Source organism: Pelobates fuscus, chromosome 5, assembly GCF_036172605.1.
Source record: "Pelobates fuscus isolate aPelFus1 chromosome 5, aPelFus1.pri, whole genome shotgun sequence".
NCBI classification, from domain to species: Eukaryota; Metazoa; Chordata; class Amphibia; order Anura; family Pelobatidae; genus Pelobates; species Pelobates fuscus.
Window position 1 is genome coordinate 126729955 of NC_086321.1, and position 7102 is coordinate 126737056.

Sequence of the window (7102 nt, forward strand, 5' to 3'; positions counted from 1 at the left end):
AAAAATACATGCATTATTTAGATTACGGGTAGGCAACTTCAGCACTACAGATGTTGTGGATTACATCTCCCATAATGCTCTTGCATCCATAATATTGACAAAGCCTTATCAGGGAGGTATAGTCCAAAACATCTGGAGTGCCGAATATTGTCTACCTATGATTTAATACATACGGTACAGATTACAACAATGTTGTAAGTACAGAGAGCATTATGTTTTTAAATAAAGATTTTTTTTTAAAAATTAAATCTTTTGTTACAAACCTTTTTCAAGACCGATGACTTGCCAGAACTATGTAGATGTGCAGGAATTGGTATAAGCCTTTGTCATGAAGTTTTAAGTAAGCACCTAATGTCCAAAAATGACGGGTTTTGTTTGAGTTGTTAGGCCAAAGTATAGATATAAAATTCTCCACTATCACCTCTCCTGTTGAAAGTATGCATTACCTCAAAGACATAAAAAATAAATAAACCTGATCTATAATCATAATAGATAGAAAATGGTTGTTCACTTCCTGCAGCATATAGGCTACATGATGTAATCTGCATGTCTAAAATAAATATAATCAGGGGGCAAGTAGATGGCCAGTTAGTGCGCAGTCCCGCCACCTTGGTTAGAGGAAGTCCGTCTCTCCAGGATCAAGGTGCAAAAGACCCAAAGTTCTTTTTGATTTATACATGTACCACCGCTGGCTGTCTTGTGAGACCCTCCGCTCAACGCATTTCGTCACTTCTGACTTCATGAGCTGGTTCACTTCTGAATCTTAGCTGTTTTTATAGCCTAAATCTGCGTGGTTGAATTTGTAAACGCAAGAGCTGGCTTGGGTATTTTTTTTATTAATGTACTGTAATTAAGTGAATGATTTTATAAACAAACCTTTTTGTGTGTGTGCAAATTCCAAACATCCGAACGGTTTTATTGCAAACGTTTGGAGATCCAAATACACATATTACCAAAAAAAAAGTTTGCGTACCAGCATGGTTTCGCACATGCACTTTCGGGCGTCATGACGTATGTAGTTGTGGGCTGCAATTTTGTGCATGCGTGGCCTCTATAAAGATGCGGAAAGAGTCGTATTTAAACGTTGAAGATTCAGAAGGGAGAGACGAAACGTGTTGAACGGGGGAGGGGGGGGGGGGGTCTTACAAGCCAGCCAATAGTGAAAGAGTACACAGATCAACTATCCAGGCCTTTGATACTTTGCACCTTGATCCTGGAGAGAAGGACTTCCCCTATCACTGTGCCCTTAATGGCAAATAAGCTTTTTTTGCACATTTATTTTATATGTGCCACTGTGTGTGTGTTTTGAAATAATTTGCATTACATTAAAGTACTATACTAAGAATCCCCCCCCCCCCTCATTTTACATATGAGAATCATCCTCCTATTGAAGTGGTAACGATTTATCACACTAGTGACTGTGGTACCCTTTATTTCATATAATTTGTATATGCAAAGTTTTGTTTTGGTATATTAGGACTGGGGAGTTTTCCTATTCTAAGAGTCTGCCTGCACTAAATTGCACTTTGACCTTACATATAGTTGCATAGCTGAAAAGAGACTTGCGTCCATCAAGTTCAGCCTTCCTCACATTTGTTTTTTGCTGAAGAAGGGAAAAAAAAACAAAAACAGTTTGAAGCACTTCCAATTTTGCAGCAATCTAGGGAAAAAAAACATTTTTTACCCCAGAATGGCAGTCAGATTTATCATTGGATCAAGCAGTTATTACCCTACATTGAAAGATTATATCCTTGAATATTCTGTTTTTGCAAGTATGCATCTAGTAGCTGTTTGAACATCTGTATGGACTGATAAAACCACTTCTTCAGGCAGAGAATTTCACATCCTTATTGTTCTTACAGTAAAAAAACTTTTTCTTTGCCTTAGGCGAAATCTTCTTTCTTCCAGTCTAAACGCATGACCTCGTGTCCTATGTAAAGTCTGGTTTGTGAATAGATTTCCACACAATGGTTTGGATTGGCCCCGAATATTTTTGTATAATGTTATCATATCCCCTCTCAGGTGATGTTTTTCTAAACTAAATAGGTTTAAATTTGTTAACCTTTCTTCATAGCTGATATGTTCCTTTCCTTTTATTAATTTTGTAGCCCACTTCTACACTTTTTCTAGTGCCATAATATCCTTCTTTAGAACAGGTGCCTAAATTTGCACAGCATATTCAATGTGTGGTCTTACCAGTGATTTATAAAGAGGCCAAATGATATTCTCGTCCCGAGAATGAATGCCCTTTTTCATGCATGACAATACCTTACTGGCCTTGGCCACTGCTGATTGACATTGCACATTGTTGCATAGTTTGTTGTCTATAACAATTCCCAAGTCCTTTTCGTGTGTTGTTATCCCTAATCCGCTTCCATTAAGGGTATACGTTGCTTGTGTATTCTTTACGCCGAAGTGCATAACTTTGCATTTTTCAACATTAAATTTAATTTGCCATTTGAGTACCTAGTCCATCTAAATCCCTCGGCAGCAAAGTAATGTACCGGTTTACATGTGTTGGCAAGTAGATAGCACCTCTGTAATTTCAACCTATGGCTCTACCAATCAAAAGTGTCTGTTTTCTATCAAAATAAAATCGTAACCTTTGTGTTGATGTTTGAGAGGGACAATGTATAAAACTTAATTTGGAGGAGAGGGGACAGATGTTTTAGGATCTGTGTGTGTGACAGTAGCCGACGGGAAGGGGTCGGTATCTGGTGTATACCAACAATTACTGGAGGGAGATAAAGATGAGGTACCCCTATTCAAGCAGGAGTGGGAGAGACTTTTGGGGGAAGTCCTTGGATTCACAGTGAGAGAAAGCTCTTTTGGCTCCCGATTCCAGGAAAATAATTACAAATGACTTTAATTCTGAGAGGCTGCATAGGATCTTCCCCACAGTATCAGATAGCTGCCGGAGAGGCATATTTGGTGTAAGTGCCACATGATTACACCATATTGGCAAATGGTTAGGGGGGGTTTTGACTGAAAAGTTTGAGAGTCTGCCGCCGTTCGAGTTTGAAAATGTTTTTCTACATATCTCTCCTTTTACCCATTTCAAAATGTAAGAAATCAATCACGAGAACATGTTAAATGCAGCTAATTCCCTTGTGCTTGCTCTCTGGAAGAGGCATTATGGTTTGCAGGGATGGTGGAAATCAAAGCGAAACACGTGGAACCGTGGTATCCTTGGAATGCTTACATTTCCCAGCAGAGTGAGATATGAGCTGGGGTGAGGAGCCTGAGTGTTCGACTGGTGAGGAGAAAGGGGGTGGCTATAATAGTATGCACAAACGTAGATCTTATATGCCATGTATCACCTTCTTCACGCTTTCACACCTGATCTGAATTAGTGCAAAGGTAGAGAGGTTAATGGCCTAAGTGGGGAGTGCTGTGTGCAAAGGTTTTCAGGTATTTAAAGCAAGATATGGGATTATTTTTAACTTTCATTGCCCATTCTGTTTCATTGTTACTATGTATAACAAAAAGGCAAGACAAATAGACCCTGAGCGTTCAGAAAGGAAACAACCGATATCAAATAAACACATTTACAACAAACCAGCTTTTTAATATATGATATATCAAACATCTTACTGACAAAGATTGTAACAAAATCTCTTCCCTGAGTTCTTATGAAATGCTAGTAACTGCAGGTGGGGAGCAGCTATGAAAGCTACCTTGTCCATGTTTTAGGTGTCTCAGATCTTAGTGGCAGTTAAGGCTGAATGTATGATGTGCTAGGAGAACCTATCTGGCAGTTGAGGTGTTGGGCCTGTGCTGTTTACATCTTTGCTAGATGTATTTGTGACAGACCTCACACTTAGTGTAATCTGTAGTCAGACAGCATCTTGGTCAAAGTTCCAGTCTGATGGTAATGATACCGGAGAAACTGACGGAAGCCAAGCACAGAGAGATGGACACAGGTTTCTTCAGGAAGGAAGAGATTCTTTATTGGATCACCGATCGGGACTCAGAGGGACTAGCGTCACCAAAATACAGCAAAGTCTGAGTACTGAATACATAGAGTACATTCCTTATATAGCACTGTAGCTCCTCCCACAATTAACTACACCCACACATACCCTTAACCTATTTAATAAATAGAGTCTAAACTCATCCATCCGGTCTAACCACGTGGCTCATCTGATACAAAGGAGAGGGACGCGTAATTCCAGTTCTTACATTCCTGCACCTGGTCAGTACAGTGATAACAGTATCTTAGCTACGTGTAATTAACTAACTGATACTACAAACACATATACATACATATGCCTTGTGGCAATCTTAGCCTGCTAAACTTGTATTTTACTGGAATTACATCACATTCCCCCCTTTGATGCCTCTGATATTTCACAATTACTTGAGGCATCACTTAACCTTGGTTTGCATATACCTCAGGTTACCATGAACCAGACCAGACTTATCTTATGATGTGAATCTTTTAACACTCATCTTCCTGCATTGGTTCTCCTTGATCTAGAGCCTTATACTTATATATCACCATTATCTGTGCAGCAGCCTTCCTCTCTGCTATACTTCCTATCAGGCTTTGCACAGACCTAACTACTAAGGGTATAAGACACGGTAGGAGTAGACACAACAGTAAAATCAGTAGGACTCCACCTACCACTGCCTTAAGCCCTCCAAACCACTCATACCAGCTACCAAACCAACTACTTGGATTGTACCCTTTCCATACCTGAGTAGGCACATGCACTAGTTTAACCATATGGCTAGTAAGCTCAGCTATTGCTTGCCCTTCGTCATCTATTTGAAGACAGCAATTGCTCAGGTTAAACTTCCCACATACACCTCCCTCTACTGCCAAAAGGTAATCCAAGGCTAATCTATTTTGGTACACTGCTGTCCTCATCCTGGTATTATGCTTCGCTAGAAGATTGAGTGCTTGTGAGGTCTCATTAGTAATAATCTCAACCACCGCCTGTAATCTTATAATACGGTTGAGCATATAAATTGGGGTTCTATAACCAAAGGTACCATCTTCTGCCCACGTGGCTGGCCCATAATAATCTATGATACGCTGGGGAGGCCATTCATTATCTTCCCAGGTGCCTATCTCTAAGGGTCCCCTTTTCTTCCTATGATTCACATCATACACTTTAACACCTAAAGTCTCACCTGTTTCAATCGGTAACAAGAAGAAGGATGGTTTGAGCATACCCAACACACATGCCCCTTCCCAGTCCTGTGGCAACTCCGAATAGGCTTTCTTACCACAGATCCAGTACAAATTTGCTGGGGCTCTCCAGGTAGATGTGATGGATAAATCAAACCACACATCCTTTAAACTGGCATATCTAGCAAACGGGTTAGATGGTTCTGAGACATTTGAAGCCGACCACCAAGTTGTATTTTTAGTATCATCATCATAAGCTTTTTGCCCTAGACAAGTTAATTCTCCTACAGAAGTATTATACATTATTCCTTTCCTTGCTATGCAAACATAACCTATGATGGAGGTCTTTAATCTCCACTCAGATTTACCTCTAACACTCAAATGATAATCGGCTTGTGTAGATATTAGTTGGTCAACTGCCTCAGAACCGGACATTACCTCCTTTGCTTCCCAAGGCCATTGGTCTCCCATGTTAGTACCTCCACACACATAGCAGTTGGTAACATTAAGACTACCGGCAATACTTTCAGCTAGGTCAATGAACAGGTTTTTAGCGTTATGGGGGATCTTATTATCTATACTCATCTCTTCATAAAAGGAATGGTATACTTGATGAGTCTGGGAGGATACCGTATCAGTCTCTATTCCTATAAACAATAATGTCCCAGGATCTAAACCCGTCCCGTATATCTGAAACCCAAATAAATTTCCATACTTATCTAGGAACTTGTCGGGGTTATTAATAAGTATATGGACTGGGTTGCATTCCATAGACTTACAATAAGGGCTAGTCGGCAACTTAGTCACTATCATGTCTTTATCTACTGTCTGTCCCCAAGTCGCCCACCCCACACAAGACCAATATGGACAAAAGTTATAGTCTTTATTTGGGCATCTAGGACTCACATATTTATTTTTACTACTGGGACAAATATATTTATCATTAGACCCATACGTCCTCTCCCATCTAAGATCCCCACATACATTCCACGGTTTTCTACCACTTGATATCGCCTTACATGCATCAAATAGCAGAACACCCGAAGAATGTACGGATTCTAACACCGTCTTATTAATTAGGGTCCCCTGAGGATCTCCATTCCTGAGAGTCAACCAAATTGTACGAGGTTGATACTCTGGACTGAAGCACTTAGGTTCTCCTACTCCTAAATGGCACACACTATAGTCTATATTTAGGTATCTACATCTTGATACCTCTCCTTTACATTCGTATTGTGAATGCCAAATTAGGGTTTGGGAAATATGGTTACCTGTTCTCGTAGTCTTAATGCATACCTCACAGCTAGGAGTGTCGGTACCTCTACCTTCCTGAATATAAAAACACATATAAATAAACACAATCAAAAGCACATCTTTCGCCGTCATCCTCAGTCTTCGTCCGTGCGATGGAACCTCAGCTTCCAGGATGTGAGGGCTGCAGGGAATGGAGTTCTGCTCGTCTTCACAGGTGTCCCTTCGAGACTTTCCTGGCTTATACACTATGTGTTGGTAAGCGGACAGGCTTTATTATGGCCTTCTCACTCACACCTGTAACAATAAAATTTGTAATCCACAATAATTCCTCGTTACTCCGACTGAGTAGTGCGTTTCAACCGGATCTTGCAGGGATTCTCTGGATCTGCTGTAATTTGCCAAGAATCGACTGCTGCTGGTTTAACCCTGGAGTGATGTATCCACGGAGTTACTTCGGCTACTTTTATCGCTGTAGGGGTAGACAAAAGAACAACATAAGGACCTCTCCACTTGGGCCCTAACGGTACATTATTCCACTCTTTAATCCACACTTGGTCTCCTGGATGATAACTATGAACAGGGGGATAAATATTCACAGGTAATCTATCTTGTACCCATTTCTGTACCTCCTCCATAGTCTTACCCAACTCTACAACCTGCTGCCGGGTAATTCCTTCTCCCAACTGACTCAAGTCCCCCCTTAAGTTACCA